Below are 20140 nucleotides of genomic sequence, written 5' to 3'. Positions count from 1 at the left end.
AGATTTATGGCTCCTGCATCTTATGAAATTACACAGATGTTGCTGCTCTGCTTCTCTCCAGGACAGTAAAAGGCAATAACGTTCTTGCAGATTTCGACAGCAGGCAATTCAATAAAGGGCCATGTATATTTTATAAGTACAATAAAGACGAGGCTCTGTGCCCGCACTGCGGCCCGCCAGGGCCCGGCACTGCATTGGCCGCCACCCGCACCCCACCTTTGCTGTCTGCTTGTCGATCAGGCCTCTCCCCCTATCACACAGGGGACCAGGGAGATTTATCCTTTTTCTGATCCATTACTTAAGTTTGGCTCCAGGGACCCTGCAATGGGGGCTGTTTAAAATTTAAAGGTGTTTGTGGAACTTAATACTTTCCTCCCCCTGATTTGCACTATAAAATTTTATCTATATTTTTGTTGCCCCATAAAACGTTTCTATCTTATCAGGATGGCTTGTCCTTTCACAGGCAAAACCATAAATACCCGATGAGGGGAGGGTTGGTGGAAGGTCTCACAGAGGAGTCCCGTGGGGAGGCAGGAGAAGAGAACTCTTCCCAGCTCTGCCCCCGACACCCTGAGTGGCCAATAGTGAGCCGCCATCCCTCCCTGAGACTCAATTTCTTCATCTGTAAAATGAGGAGCACCGTAGCACCCACTGCACAGGGCTGTTGCAAGGACTCAGGGCAGCGTGGCACCAGATGACTTCACTTGGTGCCTGGCACAGCATGTGCAAAGACTCAGAGGAGGGAACAGTCTAGGGGTGTTGGGGGAACATGATGGAACTCCGTGGAGGGAAGTGGCTTCCTCCCCAGGGTCAGGATGACTGTGCCAGGCTGGGCTGGGAGCAGATCTGTGTGTCAGCTTGGCAGTCACTTCCCTCTCTGGGCCTTGTGTCCTCATTTATAAAATGGAGATGTCTAAGTTCCCATCTCATTGGGGTGTAGAGTGGATTAAGACTTACTGCAATGCAAGTGGCTCAGAGCCCCACCCATAGTACCTCCTTCCCAGATATCATGATCACATGTGGCTGTTTTTGTTTTTTTGTTTGTTTGTTTGTTTTTGAGACAGGGTTTCACTCTTGTTGCCCAGGCTGGAGTGCAATGGCACTATCTCAGCTCACCACAACCTCGGCCTCCTGGGTTCACTGCAACCTCCACCTCCCAAGTTCAAGCGATTCTCCTGCCTCAGCCTCCCTAGTAGCTGGGATTACAGGCATGTGCCACCACACCCGGCTAATTTTTGTATTTTTAGTAGAGACAGGGTTTCACCATGTTGGCCAGGCTGGTCTCGAACTCCTGACTTCAGATGATCCACCCAAAGTGCTGAGATTACAGGTGTGAGCCACTGTGCCCAGCCCCGTGTGGCTGTTATTGTTATTGTTATAAAGCAGCTTCCCAGGGAGCAAAATATAAGAAGGTGCTCACTCCCAGAAGTATGCAGGTGCAGGGTGAGCACCTCCTTGCACTCTGCGGTTTACTTTGGGCCTGGCACAGCTACCTAGGACTCTTCCACCTTGGCTGGTAGGCAGACGTGCCTGGACAGAAGCAGGCCCCTGGGATTCAGGCAGCAGGAGCAGTTTCACCTTCGATAAAACCAACACCTCCTTGAAGTCTAGTCAATACTGGGACAAGATCAGACAAATCCTGTTGGGGCCAAGCCAGGCCTGTCCCTTGCAGGTGATATCCACATGCCTGCTTTGGGCCCGGTGCTTGCCGGGCACTGACAGTATTGAGGAGAATCCAACCTAAGCTCTGCCCTCAAAGAGTGCCCAGTCTAGTCTAGCTGTGTGGGGTGGTGGTGAGAGGCATCAGAAAACACTTCATGAAGGAGGTCAGTTGAGCCGGACCCAGCAGTGGGCAGAGCATTCCTCATGGGGTCCCAGCACGAATCACAGCATGGAGTGTACAAAGGACCAACCCGTGGGGGCTGAGATGGCAGGTCAGTGTCTGGGTGAGGAATGTTTGTCCCTTGAAGCTCCTGGTGATCAAGATGCAGGTGGAGGTCCTCAGGGAACCAAAGCATAGACAGGAGTCAGTCGGTGCCTCCCAGGGAATGGGAGGAGTATATGTTCCCCAGACGAAGTTCAAAGCCCAGAGGTGTCAGGTTGGGGCCTCAAATGCTGCTGCGGCTAACCTCACTGTGGTCAGGGGCTCCAATGAATCTAGCTAGAACTGCTCCAGTGTTAAGTACAGTGGTCCTCAAACTTAGATTTGTGCTAGAATCCCTTGGGGAGACTGTCACATGACTTTATCTTGTCCTTCCTGCTCCCAAGAGCCAGAGCAAGGGAAGCAGGATTGGGCAGAGGGTGAAGGTGAACTGCCATGTAGGAACGGCAGAGACCTCAGCTGATTGTGCCAGGAGCTTTGAAGCTGGGACGGCTCTTCAGAGATACTCTGAGTTGAAGCTGGGCCCCCTCTGCACTGACCAGTCACTGAGCATGTGCCATCCTGAGGAAAGGAATATAAACTTGGAGGAGGCAGGTCCTTCCAGCCAAGGGCAACTCCCAGGGAGGGAGGAGTTTAGTTGTAAGCTGTCAGCAGGTGACACTTCTGGAAGCTGAGTGAGTGCCTTGGTCCTGAGGGTAATCTTGGCAGCTCATCACAGCCAGCATGACACCGAGGCTTGCCCTGTCAGTGGGGATGGCTGGGCGCCCTTCCCAATAAAAATCCATTGACCTGTTGATGGACTCTTAGGTTTGTTCCATATTTCCAACACAAAAAAAGAAAAATGTTCAAGGTGATGGATGCATGTATTGACACATCACATATACTCCATAAATATGTACAACTATTCTGTTATCAATTAAAAAATTCAGACCTGCCACCTCACACTCATTGGGATGGCTGTTATCAAACAACCCCAGAAAATAGCAGGTGTTGGTGAGTACATGGAGAAATTGTGGTAAAATACCCAAAACAGGCTGGGCATGGTGGCTCATGCCTGTAATCCCAGCACTTCGGGAGGCCGAGGCGGGTGGATCAGGAGGTCAGGAGTTCAAGACCAGCCTGGCCAAGATGGTGAAACCCTGTCTCTACCAAAAATACAAAAAAAAAATTAGCTGGGCATGGTGGCGAGTGCCTGTCATCCCAGCTACTTGGGAGGCTGAGGCAGATAATTGCTTGAACTTGGGAGGTGGAGGTTGCGGTGAGCTGAGATCGCACCACTGCACTCCAGCCTGGGCGACAGAGAGAGACTCCATCTCAAAATAAAAATAAAAATAAATAAAAATCTAGACCTGGAAGGGCAGGAGAAGGCATGTTCTGGGCACTTCTTTTTCAGGGTAATGTCCCCTTTCCAAGCATGCATCTCCATGACAGCAGCTATTTCATGCAATGTCAGCCTGATCCCATAAGCTCAGAGGATGGCCAAGGGGTGGGCTGTGTGTAGATTGTGTTCTCAGGGAAGCAGGAACTGAGAAAGAGTTAGGAATGCAAACAGTTTGTTGAGAAGTATGCCTGTGAAAGGAGAAAGGAGGAGGAAGTGGGAATGGGCGTGTGAGCCATAAGATGGTGATGCAAACCGACAAAGGCTGTGCCCTCCCAGTGGAGAGCTCCAGAGAACAGTGACCGCCAGTTGGAGGAGTCCTGTATTGGGCCCATCCACCACAGTCTTGCATAGTCATGGGTTCAGACCACCCCAAGAAGAGCATGACCTTGGCTGCGAAGCTGAGGTAGACCACCCGAAAGAATGAATAGTTAGGGCTTGGCAGCTAACTCCCCTCCTTGCAATAGGGCAGCAAGTTCTTCCTTGAAGGGGGATATAAGTGATAGATCTCCATGTCTACCATGGCCAGTGTCCCAAGCTGAGCCAGTGATTTCTTTCCCTGGATTCAGGATCTTGGATCTAGTGAGGGTTGAATCAGGCTCTCTTGATGGCCCAGGCTGTAACATGGCCAACTCTGGAGCCCTTGATAGACAGGTGTCCTGTCCTGTGGACATATGGGCTGAGGGATAGGGGAAGTTGGTGTATAGTGGGAGTGGAGGGTTAAGCAGGTATGCAGAGAAGTGGGATGAGCAGAGATGGAGAGAAGCCCACACGCAGCACTCCACTCCTGGGATCCAGGGATTGAGGTTCAGCCGCACCCCTGTCCTTCCTCAACTTGGTTGTTCACTATTTTCTTCTCTAGGATTCTTCCAATAAATCCCCTTTTTTTGCTTAAACTAGTAGGTTGTGTGTGTGTGTGTGTTTTTTTTTAAATCACAAGAACTCAGAGGTTTTTTTTTTTTTTTTTTTTTTTTTTGAGACGGAGTCTCACTCTGTCACCCAGGCTAGAGTGCAGTGGCGTGATCTCGGCTCACTGCAAGCTTCACCTCCCAGGTTCATGCCATTCTCCTGCCTCAGCCTCCTGAGTAGCTGGGACTACAGGCACCCGCCACCATGGCCGGCTAATTTTTTGTATTTTTTAGTAGAGACGGGGTTTCACGGTGTTAGCCAGGATGTTGTCGATCTTCTGACCTCATGAAACGCCTGCCTCGGCCTCCCAAAGTGCTGGGATTACAGGCATGAGCCACCGCGCTTGGCCCTCAGAGTTTTAACTAATACAGGGAAGAGGTGCTGGGGCTGGAGGAAGAGGAAAAAGAACCACAGAAACAAGAAGACTAAGAGGAGGAGATGGAAGAGGGTCGCTGCCTGGGGATGCTCTGCTGTCCTGAGGGTGTCTCTTGGGCTTCATCACGACCTTACCCAAGCTGTGGCTGCTCCTTCCTGGACTCTGGGTACTGATTAGTAAAGGTGAAGATGGAACTGCACCGAGGACTCCTGGTCTGCACGAGCCTTGGGGTGACACTTTGGCTGAACACTCAACTCCCAGGGGCCAGGCAATCTGCTTTCCTGGCAGAGACTAAGTGAACACAAAAATCCTGCCATCTTTCATTAAACCCTAGAAATGGTAGGACAAGATTTATAAAGTAAGTTGATGAAAACAAAAGTGTACTCAAAAACAAAAAAGAGAATCTTCTGAGCAATAGAAATAGAAAAATAATAGAAATAATAAAAATAATAGAAAAAGAATCCCTGAAAGAAGGAAGCAGCTAAAGTCACAGCAGGAAGGAGGCTGTGCCACCACAGCATATTTTGGGGGCTCTTCTCCAAAGTGAGCATCAGCTGAGAATCGGCCAGCACCCAGGGTGCCAGTGCTACCAAGAGTGAAGAGCAACAGTGAGCTCAACAGGTGGGGGACACACCCAAGGAAACAGATGAGTGAGCAGTCAGAAAAGGACTTTGTCCCAGCACTTGGGGAGGCCAAGGTGGGTGGATCACCTGAGGTCAGGAGTTCGAGACCAGCTTGGCCAACATGGTGAAACCACGTCTATTCTAAAAATACAAAAAATTGGCCGGGCGCAGTGGCTCATGCCTGTAATCCCAGCACTTTGGGAGGCCAAGGCAGGCGGATCACGAGGTCAGGAGATCGAGACCATCCTGGCTAACACGGTGAAACCCCGTCTCTACTAAAAAACACAAAAAAGTTAGCCGGGGGTGGTGGCGGGCACCTGTAGTCCCAGCTACTCGGGAGGCTGAGGCAGGAGAATGGTGTGAACCTGGGAGGCAGAGCTTGCAGTGAGCCGAGATCACGCCACTGCACTCCAGCCTGGGTGACAGAGTGAGACTCCGTTTCAAAAAAAAAAAAAAAAAAAATTAGCTGGGTGTGGTGGCATGCACCCATAATCTCAGCTACTCAGGAGGCTGAGACAGGAGATTCGCTTGAACCCGGGAGGCAGAGGTTGTAGTGAGCTGAGATTGCGACACTGCACTCCAGCCTGGGCAACAGGGTGACTCCACCTCGAAAAAAAAAAAGGACTTTGAACTAAGGATAGTTGTGATCATAGAGATAAAGGAGGGAACCCCATTTATGGAACAATACAAATAGGCATTTATAAAAGAACCTGGCCGGGCACAGTGGCTCATGCCTGTAATCCCAGCACTTTGGGAGGCCAACGTGGGTGGATCACAAGGTCAGGAGATCAAGATAATCCTGACCAACATAGTGAAACCCTGTCTCTACTAAAAAAATGCAAAAATTACCTGGGTTTGGTGGCGCATGCCTATAGTCCCAGCTACTCAGGCTGAGGCAAGAGAATTGCTTGAACCCAGGAGGCAAAGGCTGCAGTGAGCCGAGATCGCACCACTGCACTCCAGCCTGGGTGACAGAGCAAGACTCTGTCTCAAAAAAATAAAAAATAAAAATAAATAAATAAAAATAAAAAATATAAGGGCAAAAAAATTGAAAGATAACCAATAAAACAACAGATATAGAATATATGACTTTCAAACTTGAAGAGGCAGAAAAGCCAGGGGGAGATGAAGCCAGACAGAGGGGTAGGAGGGAGACCAAGATGTGGGAGGAGGGTGATTGAGAAAGTGTGAGGAGAAAGATCACATACAATATATGTGATATGTATAGATATATAAACATACACATACATGTGTGTATACATACATATGTATGTATCAGGGAGATAGTGGCAGAGAGAGACAGAAATGCAAAAAGAGAAGCATTGAAGTGGAGACAGAGAAACTAAGGGAAGGACAGAATGTGAAATGAGGGCCAGGTGCTGTGGCTCATACCTCTAATCCCACCACTTCGGGAGGCTGAGGCAGGCAAATCACTTGAGCCCAGGAGTTCGAGACCAGCCTGGGCAAAACGGTGAAACTCTGTCTCCATCTAAAATACAGAAATAAAATAAAATAAAATCAGTCAAGCACGGTGGTGCGTCTGTTGTCCCAGCTACTCGGGAGGCTGAGGTGGGAGGATTGCTTGGACCTGGGAGGCAGACGTTGCAGTGAGCTGAGATCGCGCCACTGCACTCCAGTCTGGGTGACAGAGTCTCATCTGTCACCATTTTTTTGAGACCCTATTTCAAAAAAAAAAAAAGAATGTAAAATGAAGAGAGAGAAAACAGAATACAGTGAGACAGAGAAGGATGAAGAGAGAGACACAAATGCAGAGACATCAATGGAGAGAGAGATGAGACATAAAGAAAGACAGACTGAGATAGGAAGAAAGAGAGAGGGAGAGAAAGAGGAGAGAGCACGGCTGGTGGGTGGGGGTGGGGAAGAAAAAAGGACAGGAAGGAGAAAGTCATAATGAGAAAGACGAAACAGATGGCAGCAGAAAGTGACAGAGACAGAGGAAGAGAAGACAGAGAGAAATCATGAGGACTGAGAGGCAGAGGGAAGAGGAGGCAGAGGCGGGGCAGCATTTGGGACTGCCAGCTCCCTTGTCTGCAGGGAGGCTGACACCGGGGAGTGGCTAGCTACCCCCACCACTGGGGACCACCCTCCCGCTGCCACTGCAGCCAAAACGTCCCCTTCCCCCATCCCTGGCATCAACCAGAACTCAAACACAGGAGGGAGGAATTTGGGTACAAGTATTCCTCATTCAGAACAGAACCATTAATGTATTCTAAAAAGCTTTTTAGCTGTGGCCTGCTCTGCATGTTATTAATTTCTTTATTACAGATCTTGTTATTTTCAGAGGTCCCCGGGGACCCATTAACGACGGGTTTTTATGGGAAAGAAGTCGGTTAAAGTGGTGGGAATAACTGCTCCTCAGCCCTGAGTCAGTAATCGGAGTTGCACCGAGGATAATGTAGGCTGTTTTAATTTCCAAAATAGCAACAGTTCAGACATTTAATTGCAGTTTTATGCCCTTTTTTCATGCTGCCGAGTGTAAAATATGTGACCGGTAATATATAACGGCTAACCACTGAGCCGCAGTCTGCCCCAGCCTCCTTATCTCTCCTGGAGAGGGGAACAGGGAGGAAGGAAGGAAGGAAAGATGGAAGGAAGGAAAGAAAGGCAAGTGGAAGGAAGGGAGGGAGAGAGGGAAAAAAGAAGACCCTGAGCATGTTTCACTGATTTCAAACCACTGTGTCGATTCAGTTCTTTCCAGCATCTTCCTCTCTTGTACGTTCTCCCAGGCCCTTGCTCCATCTCTGTATTACTTTTTTTTTTCTTTTTTTCTTTTCTTTTTTTTTTTTTTGAGACGGAGTCTTGCTCTGACACCCAGGCTGGAGTGCAGTGGTGCGATCTTGGCTCACTGCCACCTCTGCCTCCAGGATTCAAGCGATTCTCCGCCTCAGCCTCCTCAGTAGCTGGGATTACAGGCACCCGCTACCATGCCCAGCTAATTTTTGTGTTTTTAGTAGAGACGGAGTTTCACCATATTGGCCAAGCTGGTCTCGAACTCCCGATCTCAGGTGATCTGCCTGCCTTGGCCTCCCTAAGTGTTGGGATTGCAGGCGTGACCCACTGTGCCTGGCCTATATTGTATATTTTTAAAACTTTGTGTTTTTTTCCTGTTGCCTCCACATCTCCACAAACAGGCGCAGAAAGCACCCTGCCAGGTGACCGTGTGATAGAGTAGGCTCCTGTCCTCCCCTGACTGTGGCCTGGTAACATTCAAATCCACCAGTGAAATTCCCTTGCACCTTTTCTTGTGCACTTCACCCCGACGCTTGATAAGGGCACTCAACCAAGAGTCCTCCTGCAGTGATTCTGTCTCTCCAGGAGCTGTGAGAATAATAAACTTTCTTTTCTTGAGCCTCTTCTATGTCCCCCGCTGTGGCCCCACCTAACTGACCATCACCTGAAAGAAGATAGAATAATCTCCTTGCATGGCAACAGATGTTTAGGAAATCTTTTTTGCTTGTACACGTAAGCTTCTCAGGTGACAGTGCAGGGGGCAGTGGTGGTCCCAATGATGAGCATGCCACAGGGGACTGTTGGGCCTGTTGACGGGAAAAGCTACTTGTCTCTTGGCACCAACAAGCTCAATGTCTTTTCTGATCCCTTCTTCTTTTGTGTATCAGGCTCCAACTACTTAAAACCTTCTAATTTGTAAGTTCCACAAAAGCTGATATTGTGTTGGTTCCAAAGCCTAACGCAGTGCCTGGCCCATGGGGAAAATCTTTTGAAGATTTCCATTTTCCCTTTGGTTCCTGCCATCCTGGCACCCAGAGTGGAGGGTGAGCTCCTTCTATGCACACAGCCTCTACTTTCTCTTGTGATCAGGGTACCTCACATTAGTAAGCAGCTCTCCAAAGTTCTCGATTCCTGCTGGGGGTGTGGCTCATGCCTGTAATCCCAATGCTTTGGGAGGCTGAGGCAGGAGGATCGCTTGTGGCCAGGAGTTCGAGACTAGTCTGGGCAACATAATGAGACTCCATCTCTACAAAAAATAATTTTAAAAACCTGGGCATGTGTGGTAGCACACACCTGTAATCCTAGCCATTTGGAAAGCTGAGGCAGCAGAATCGCTTAGACCTAGGAGTTCGAGGCTGCAGTGAGCTATGATCATGCCACTGTACTCTAGCCTGGGCAACAGAGTGAAACTCTGTTTCTAAAATCAACCAACCAACCAACAAAAATTCTAGCAAAGTCCTCGATTTTACACAATACCAGTTGAGGGCTGTGAACCAACTCCCTTTTCTTGATTCTCAGGGGAGGGCCACAGGCCATAATGTGACATATGTCCCTTGGGCATAGCTGATTAAACCAGTAGTGGACACAGGACCCAAGCTGAGACCATCAGATTCTCTCTCCATGCCATTTGGAGAATGCTTTGACAGAGCAATCTAGTCTCAATCGGCATCTGAAATAATAACTTGCAAGTTTATGAGCTCTAAAGCCATTATATTCCCTGTACTGCAATGTTCTAGTGCCAGCGTGGTTAAGCTATGAACTACCGCTCCCAGAATCTTCTTCCAGGGGACACTTGATCAAGACAGGAGGTGGCTGGAAGAAGTGCAGGAATTGCCATGGTTCCCTGATTGTCACTGTGTTAGAGTATGGTAACAGACAGATGCTGAGGTGCCGGGTGGGTCCCAACCTGTCTTCCTTGTTCTCTGTTCCACAACCGGCTCTTCTTGTTCACCAGGAGCATCTCCATGTCCCCTACAAGATGCTTAGCTGTGGAGTCACAGAGGAGGAGCTACCAAGAGGCAACAGCATCCCATGGACCTCCCTACAATGATCCCTTTGCAGTCCCATTTTTAGTGGCTCAATGTATTTGGTTTCGATTCCAACCAAGCCTCCAGTGCATCAGGAGGAGGATGACTTAGTGACTTTGCCTGTGATCCTCCAATGCCCCCCATGACCTTCACTTCCCTAGCTCTACCCACATTGTTCAGGCCTAATATCTAATAAATCTGTATCCTGTAACAGTCACAGTGGCTTTGCTTCCCTAACCAAACCCTGACTGATACAGTTATTGATGCTAATGATGCTTTCCAGGGAAGAGAATGTTAAGGATGGGAATGTGATATGGTTCTCCCATCCGAGTAGATATAGAGGCATTAAGGATACTGCTTTTAGGAGTAAAGGGGATGCCGGTGGTTGATGGCATGTGCTAGAGAAGAGCTATTAAATTATCATCTTTAGACCCTTGGCATCAAGGCCTACAGAAGACATGACTTTCGTTGACCAAGTAACTACTGCCATAGAACATTTTGGTGGAAATAAATGGTACAAGGATTCAGGGGTTGGTTGGTTGCTTCTTTACTTTTTTTTTTTTTTTTAGACAGAGTCTCGCTCTGTCACCAGACTGGAGTGCAGTGGCGCAATCTCAGCTCACTGCAACCTCTCCCTCCTGGGTTCAAGTGATTCTCCTGCCTCAGCTTCCCGAGTAGCTGGGACTACAGGTGTGTGCCACCATGCCTGGCTAATTTTTGTTTTTTTTTTTTAGTAGAGAAGGGGTTTCATTGTGTTAGCCAGGATGGTCTCAATCTCCTGACCTCATGATCCGCCTGCCTCGGCCTCCCAAAGTGCTGGGATTGCAGGTGTGAGCCACTGTGCCTGACCGGTTGGTTCCTTCTAAGTGCACTGAAAAATTTGGAGAAGATGATCATGAGTGCAGGGCTTTAAATTCTCAGATGAAGAAAAGGGTAAACAATCAAGAAGCACTTCTGCCTGCTCTGAAAAGAAAAAACTTCACCTCCTGGAGCTGCAGGTTGATTTCTAAAAATCAAACTCTAAATCTAATCCCTTGGGTAGCTAAATTATGATGCTGATTGAATTTACAATCTTGGAAGGTCTCATATTAAAGTTAGAGGTCATTTATTGAGAAGGAGTGGGACCCTAAAATTTGGAGTGGGGATACCTGGGAAGATTCCGGTGAAGATAAGAACCTTGAACTCCCAATCCCACCAAGCTTTTTGTCAGTGAAAGCATCCCTTCCTCTCCCTCTGGGGAGTTTACTCACTACTTGTCTGGAAAATCTCTAATGGCCTCTCCTGAGGTGATATTCCTACAGGGGAATGGCCATCTTCCTCAGGACCTATACCACCCCCACCCCGCATACACACCCATTGCTTCTAGAACTATAACCAGACTCAAGACCCAGTAAGCTTCATGGGATCAAGCACAAAGTGTGACTCATGAGGAGGCATTGTACCTACAGAAAAGAATTATAAGGTGTTTCCAACTTGTATCAACATGGGAATGGACCCTAACTGTCAGATTTTGGTGGGAGCAATATAATGTAGAATCTGGCTGAATTTATTGATATGAATGTATAAGTGAAGTCTCTAGATTTACTGCAGTAGTTTGAGTGGCTGAGAGGGACTCTAACAGTTGCTCAGTTGGTTGATTGAAACCTGGATCCAAATATGGACCATACTCAATAAGGATGAAATTTCATGACTTCCTTGATATACTATAGGGGGAGATATCCAAAACTTAGGGAAAGAAAGCTGGAAGAGATTCATTGTTTATGTCCTACTCACCCACCCCCTCTCCATGTCTCCCAGGAGGGCCCTAAGTTTATGCTTACCAAGGCTTTAGGAGATAATTAGCTCACCAATAATTAGTTTTAGGAAATAATATGCTCACCAAGGCTTTTAGAAATAAGGCCGGGTACAGTGGCTCACTCCTGTAATCCCAGCACTTTGGGAGGCTGAGGCAGGAGAATTGCTTAAAGCCAGGAGTTTGAGACCAGCCTTGGTAACATAGTGAAACCCTATCTCTAGAAAAAAACTGAACTGGCCATGGCGGCACATGCCTGTAGTCCCAGCTACTCAGGAAGCTGAGGCAGGAAGATCACTTGAGCCCAGGAATTCAAGGCTGCAATGAACTTGATGATCAAGTGACAAAATGAGATCTTGTCTCAGAAAAAAGAAAAGAAAAGAAAAAGCAATGCATTGGTATTGATGAGGGGAGTCTCAGCAACTCCGAAGAGTTCCATAGTATCAGTTCTCTTCAAGGAGGAATTACAGTGGGAAATGATGCCATGAGCCATGAAACCGAGCTCTCTGGATTCAATAGGGATGATGGGATCCTGGGGTAGCAGGGACCAAGTGGTAGCACTTAACAGAGACAAGGTGGGCATTATTCCCATAATGGACAGTGAAGCCAAAGCAGTATCCAGAATGGTCTGATCTGAAGAATGCTTTAGCATTGGCAGTTGATTATTAAAGTCTTGCTTGATTAGGATAAGCAAAAAAGCTCTAGGTCTGGTGAATGGAAGTCTGACTTGAATCAACACAAGGAATGCTACTGCCAAAAGTGTGTACTGCAACTTTTTCAATACATCATGACTCTTCCTCCTAGACTTTCCTAAAGGGACTAGCCGCCATTTCCCAGGGTGACTATACACTCGGGAGGGGGAAAGAACCAGACTTTTGGAGATCGCTGCATGCTTGGGGACCCAAAATGATATCGTGGTTCACCAATGAAAGAAGCGGATTATGGCATTTGGGTGATTAATGGAGTTTTGGCTTGTGTCAACTTCACTGTGTGCCTGGTGGGCCCACAAACAACTCTGTAGTATCCACGTCATCATATCCCATCAATCCCTCAGCAAGCACAGGTGTTTTGTACTAGGTTGGGCTTGACTGGATCTGAAAGGCACAAGTGACTCCTGGTTCTGCTACGTTGCCTCCTCCTTTTCAGTCTGTACCTGTGTAGTCATGAGAAGTTTCCCAGTGACCAGTTAACTGAGAAAGAAAGCATTTGGGCTGGAAAATAAGTGGTTCTGCAAGACAGGCTGGAACAATATATAGGTGGACCACTGTAGTACTAAACCACACTCTGGGGTGGTTCCGAAGAGCAGTTAGGAATGGGAAGTCCTCCCAGTGGAGAGTTGAGCAGTGCACCTTATTGTTCATTTCTCCTGGAAGGAGAGCTGGCAAGAGGTATAGATCTGTGGTGATTAATAAAAATTAATTGCAGGAGGTGGCTAATGGTTTTGTTGGATGGTCAGGGACTTGGAAAGAACAAGATTGGATAGTTGGTGACAAAGAGATCTGGGGAAGAGATATGTGAATAAACCTAAATTGTCACATGGTGTGAAGATATTTGTGTCCATGCAAATGCTCATTAAAGAGCAACTTTAGCAGAGAAGAATCATAATACTCAGATGGACAGGATGCCCCATTCTCTGGATTCCAGTCAACCTCTCTCCCCAGTTACTCCTGCATGGGATGATGAACTAAGTGGCTACAAGAGCAGGGATAGAGGTTAGTCATGGGCTCAGCAACATGGACTTCCACTTAACAAAGCTGATCTGGCCACAGTCACTGCTGTTGCCTGAACTGCCAGCAGCAGAGACCAACACTGAGCCCTCAAGATGGCCCCATTCCCCACAGGCTCCAGTGGGGGGCCCATTCCCCCCATGTGGTGGCAGTTTGGTTATACGGGCTACTTACAGCATAAAGGGGGCAGCACTTTGTTGCCACTGGAATAGATACTCTGGATGCGGATTTGCTTTCTCTGCTCACAATGCTTCTTTCAAGATCACCATCCACAGCTGTCTTAGTCTGTTTTGTGTTGCTATAAAGGAATGCTACTGGAGACTGGGTAATTTACAAAGAAAAGAGGTTTACTTGGCTCATGGTTTTGCAGGCTGTACAGGAAGCATGGTGCCAGCATCTTGCTGTGGTGAGGGCTTCAGGTTGCTTCTACTCATGGCAGAAAGTGAAAGGGAGCCATACGTGCAGAGAGCATGGCGAGAGAGGAAGCAAGAGGGTAGGAGAAGTGCCAGGCTCTTTTTAATGATCAGTTCTCATAGGAACAAATAGAGTAAGAACTCACTCACTCCTAACCCCTGAGGAGGGCATTAATCTATCCATGAGGGATCTACCCTCATGACCTGAACATCTCCTATTTAGGCCCAATCTCCAACTTTGGGGATCAAATATCAACAGGAGATTTTGTGGGAACAAACAAAGCATATCCAAACTATGGCAACAGCCTTATCCACAGTCATTGCCTTCTGCACAACATCACTTCTAACCAGAGAAAAGTCATTTTACGGAAAAGGAGTAAGTGTGGCAGAAGGCTCCTGGCTGATAGAATTCACTGGGCTTATTGGGTTCCCCATTACTCTGTGGCAGCTGGCCTGATAAAGCAATGATATGACTTTTGGAAGACTCAATTATGACACCAGGTGTGTGGCAACACCTTGTAGGGTTAAGGCAGAATCTTCTAAGATACAGTATATACTCTGAATCATCATGACCAATATGTGGTCTCATTTGTTCTATAAACAGGATTCAGGTCCTGGAATCAATAGGTGGAAATGAGAGTGGCCCTTTTCACTTTTACCCCAATGGTTCACTAGCAAAATTTTTGTTTCATGTCCCTGACACTTGGGACTCTGCTGATTTAGAGGTGTTGGTTCCAAAGGGAGGAATGCTCTCATTAGTGGGTATAGATGTGGTTTCATTAAATTGGAAGCTGAGTTTGCCAGCTGGCCACACTGGGCTCTTCACACCAATAAACTAACAGGCAATGAAGGATTTATTGTACTGTTTAGGTTGATTGATCCAGAAATCAGTCCAGAATTTGGATTTCTATAATAAGGGCAGGGAGGAGTATGTGTGGAATACAGGAAGTCTTTTGGAGGTACCTCTTGGTAGTCTCGTGTCCTGGAATAAAGGTTAATGAAGAACCACCACATCCCAATAGAGACAAGGCTGCTAGTGGCACAGACCTTCAGAATGAAAGCTTGGGTCAATCCAGAAGGCAAGGAACCACAACCAGTTGAGTGCCTGATGAGTGCAAAGGGACTATGAACTAGGTGATTGAAAGAAGGAAATTTTAAAAACTTATGATAACTATGTCACCCATTGCAGAAATAAGGACTGATGTATTTTTTAGTATTCCTTCCATACTTTGATATGAATATATGAATATACATATATATTGACCAATTCTTCAGAAGAGTTGTACTCTGAATGTGAAAAGTTTTAGGAATTCATTGACTTCACTTATATTTTCCTCTTATATATTCATGAGAGTAATATATGATAAACATCTATGTCAAAATAAGTCTTCTAATAGGTGTTTTTAAAAAGCTTTCAGTAAGTGTAAAATTGAAGCACTGCATCAGAATTTTGTTAATCCCATTCTTTCTTGTAAAATGCTTTTCTACATTTATTGATCATGTGGCTTTTGTCCTTTATTCTATTAATATGGTGTGTAGCATTGTTTGACTTTCTTATGTTGAACTGACCTTGTATTCCTGAGATAAATTCCATTTGGTCATAGTGTATACTCCTTTTTAAATGTTAGTGGATTTGGTTTGCTAATATTTTGTTAAGAACTTTTACGTGTATATTCATAAGGGATATTGTTCTGTACTTTTCTTTTTGTGTGATTTCTTTGTCAGCGTCTCGGTATCAAGATAATACTGGCTTCATAGAATGCATGGTAGCATTTCATCTTCTGTTTTTTGGAAGAGTTTGTAAAGGATTTGTATAAATTCTTCTTCAAACGTTTGGTAGAGTTCACCAGTGAAGCCATCTGGTCCTAGGCTTTTCTTTGTGGAAAGTTTTTTATTTCTAATTTGATCCCTTTTTTTGTTATAGGTCTATTCAGACATTCAATTTTTTAAATTAGTTTCAGTAGTTTGTGTCTTTCTAAAAATTTATCCATTTCATGTAGGTTATTTAATTTGTTCATAGTATTCCCTTATATTCCTTTTTGTTTCTATAAGATCAGTAACATTTTCTTCTTTTTTTATTTCTGATTTTAATAATTGAATCCTTTCTTTTCTTGGTCAGTCTGCTAAAGGATTGTCAATTTTGTTGATCCTTTAAAGAAACAACTTTTCAACTTTTGATTTTGTTGCTTTTTCTTTGTTGTTTTTCTATTCTTTATCACATTTATTTCCATCTTAATCTTTATTATTTTTTTCTTTCTGCTTTTTTGGAGGTTTAGTTTAATTTTCTTTCTAGTTTCTTAAGGTGGAAGTTTAGGTTCTTGATTTGAGGTTATTCTTTTTAAAAACATGCATTGACCACTATAAATTTCCCTCAGCACTGTTTTAGCTAAGGTTGGTATGCTGTGTTTTTATTGTACTTCATCTCAAAGTATTTTTTAATTTTTCTTTTGAGTTCTTCTTTGACTCATTGGTTATTTAGGACCAATGTGTTGTTGAAATTCCATTGCAAATTTTCCAAATTTCCTTCTGTTATTGATTCATAATTTCATTTCATTGTGGTTGGAGAAGAGATACTTTGTATGATTCATATATATATATACTTTTTTTTTTTTTTGAGACACAGTCTCTCTCTGTCACCCAGCCTGGAGTGCAGTGGCGTGACCTTGGCTCACTGCAAACTTTGCCTCCCAGGTTCAAGTGATTCTCCTGCCTCAGCCTTCTGAGTAGCTGAATTACAAGTGTGCACCACCACGCCATGCTAATTTTTGTATTTTTAGTAGAGAAGAGGTTTCACCATGTTGGCCAGGCTGGTCTTGAACTCCTGACCTCAAGTGATCTGCCTGCCTCAGCCTCCCAAAGTGCGGGGATTATAGGCGTGAGCCACTGCATCTGGCTGATTCCAATATTTTTGATTTGTTGAGACTTTTTGGTTACCTGAGAAGGATGTGTAATTTTCTATTGTTGGATGAAGTGTTCTATTGATGTGTGTTAGGTCTAGCTGGCATATAGTGTTTTTCAAGTCTTTATTTCTTTGTTGTTCTTCTCTGTAGATGTTCTAACCATTATTGAAAGTGGGTACTAAAGTCTCCAACTATGAATGTTGGATTGTCTATTTCTCCTTTCAATTCTGTCTGGTTTTGTTTCATGTATTTTAGGACTCTGTTATTAGGTTGATACATGTTTATAATTGTGACATCTCTTTGAAGGATTGTCCCCTTTCTTATTATAAAATACCCTTTGTCTCTAGTAACAATTTTTGTCTTATAGTCTATTTTGTCTAATATTAGGATAGCTACTCTAGTTCTCTTCTGGTTAATGTTGGTATGGTATGTATTTTTCCATCATTTATTATACTATCAATCTATTTGTATGTTTAAATCTAAAGTTTGTCTCTTATAGACCGTATATATTTGGAACTTTTTTTTTAAATAAATGGTTCTCCTAATCTCTGTCTTTTAATTGGAGTGCTCAATCCACTTACATTTAATGTAATTACCGATAAGGTGGTATTTAAATCTACCATTTTGCTATTTGTTTTATATATGTCCTATGACTTTTTTGTTCTTCTATTCCTCTATTACTTCCTTATTTTGTGTTAAATATATGTTTTCCAGTGTATCATTTCATTCTCTTGTCATTTTTTAAACTTGATTTATTTTCTTAGCGATTGCTCTAAGGATTATAATTAACATTTTAACTTATAACAATCTAGTTTATATTAATATGACTACAATGGCATACAAGAATTTTATTCCTACATATCTCCATCCCCTTCCCCTTCTTTGTGCTATTATTTTCATACAAATTACATCTTTATACATTGAGTGTCCATCAGCACAGATTAAAAATTATTGCTTTATTCAGTTGTCTTTTAAATCATATAGGAGAAAAATGTTAGAAACAAAAAAAACATTTATACTATTTTTTAATATTTACCTATGTTGTTACCTTTACCAGTGATTTTTATTTCTTCATGCAGATTGGAATTGTTGCTTAGTGTCCTCGCATTTCAGTCCTTTCATTGGAGGGACTTCCTTTAGTTATTTCTTGTAGGGTTATAGCAGACCTACTAGTAATAAATTGTCTAGGATTTTTTTCTTTATGAGGGAATGTTTTAATTTTTCCTTCATTTTTGAAGGATAACTTTGCTAGATATAAAATTCTTGGTTGACTTGGTTTTTTTCTTTCAGTACTTTGATATGTCATCTCACTGTCTTCTGGCCTCCATGGTTTCTGATGAGAAATCAGCTGTTAATCTTATTATGGCTACTTGTCTGTAGTGAGTCACTTTACTTTTTGTTTTGTTTTGTTTTGTTTTGTTTTGAGACAGAGTCTCGCTCTGTCTCCCAGGCTGGAGTGCAGTGGCAGGATCATAGCTCACTATAATCTTGACCTCCTGAGCTCAAGCAACCCTCCTGCTTTGGCCTCCCAAGCAGCTAGAACTACAGGCATGGGACACCATGCCCAGCTAATATTAAATTTTTTTGTAGAGACAGGGTCTTGCCATGTGGCTCAGGCAGGTCTCAAAATCCTGGCCTCAAGTGATTCTCTCACCTTGGCCTCTCAAACTGCTAGGATTACAGACATAAGCTACCATGCTGAGTCTACTTCTGATGTTTTTAAGATTCTTTCTTTGTCATAGTCTTTTAATAGTTTATAATGTATCTAGGTGTGGATCTCTTTGATTTTATCTGACTTGGAGTTCATTGAGCTTTTTGGATTTGTAGATTAACATTTTTAATTAAATTCAGAAATTTTGGAGCCATTATTTCTTCAGATATTATTTCTGCCCCTTTCTTACTCCTCTCCTAGAACTCCCATTTTACATATGTTGGTTTGTTTAATAATGTCCTGGAGGTCTCTGAGGCTTTGCCCATTTTTCTTCATTTTTTTTTTTCACTTTGTTCTGTTTCTCATACTAGAGAATCTCAATTGACCTATCTTCAAGTGTATTGATTCTTTCTTCCACTTGTTCAAATCTGCATTAAGCCCCTCTAGTAAATTTTTTACTTCTGTTATTTTACTTTTTGACTATTCTATTTGGTTCTTTCCTATAATTTCTTTCTTTTTTTGAGAAGGAGTCTTGTTCTGTCACCCGGGCTGGAGTGCAGTGGCATGATCTTGGCTCACTGCAACCTCTGCCACCTGGGTTCAAGTGATTCTCCTGTGTCAGCATCTTGAGTAGCTGGGATTGCAGCTGTGTGCCACCATGCCCAGCTAATCTTTGTATTTTTAGCAGAGACAGGATTTCACCATGTTGGCCAGGCTGGTCTCAAACTCCTGACCTCAAGTGATACTCCTGCCTTGGCCTCCCAAAGGGCTGGGATTACAGGCATGAGTCATACTGCACAGCCCTTTCCTATAATTTCTATCTCTTTATTGATACTGATATTCTCTACTTAATAAGACATTATTTTCATACTTCACTTTAGTTTTTAGATTTGGTTTCTCTTAGTTCTTTGAACACACTTAAAATAGCTGATTTAAGTTGCTTTCCTCATAAATTCAATATCTGGGTTTCCACAGGTACAGTTTCAATTTATTGCTTTTTTGCTGTTTGTGGGCCATATTTTCTTGCTTTTTTTTTTGGCATGTCTCAATTTTGTGTTGAAAATTGGCCATTTCAAATAATTTAATGTGGCAACTCTGGAAATCCAATTCCTCCTCTCCTTTCTGTCCCCAAGGTTTGTCTTTGTGGTAGCTTTATGTTGTTTGTTTAGTGACTTTTCTGAACAAATTCTGCAAGGTCTATATTCTTTGTCATGTGTGGCTACTGTGACATATTCCTTGTCATGTGTGGCTACTGAAATCTCTGATTTGTTACCTTAGTGGGCCAGGTAACAGCTGGACAGAGCTTTTCTTTTCCTTTCTTTTCTTTTTGAGATGGAATCTCGCTCTGGCGCCAGACTGGAGTGCAGTGGCACGATCTCGTTCACTGTAACCTCTGCCTCCCGGGTTCAAGTGAACCTCCTGCCTCAGCCTCCCAAGTACCTGGGACTACAGGCACGTGCCAGCATGCCCAGGTAACTTTTGTATTTTTAGTACAGATGGGGTTTCACCATGTTGGCCAGGATGGTCTCCATCTCCTGACTGCATGATCCACCCGCCTCGGCCTCCCAAATTGCTGGGATTACAGGCATGAGCCACTGTGCCCGGTCGACATCTTCTTAAATGCCTAGAACCAGTAAGTCCCTAAGTCTCTTTGAGGGGCTATATTTGTGTATATGTGTGTTTTGGGGCATGCCTTCAACATCTAGACAGG

The sequence above is a fragment of the Hylobates moloch genome, unplaced genomic scaffold (genome assembly GCF_009828535.3).
Source record: "Hylobates moloch isolate HMO894 unplaced genomic scaffold, HMol_V3 SCAFFOLD_10, whole genome shotgun sequence".
NCBI classification, from domain to species: Eukaryota; Metazoa; Chordata; class Mammalia; order Primates; family Hylobatidae; genus Hylobates; species Hylobates moloch.
This window is presented reverse-complemented; position numbering follows the sequence as displayed.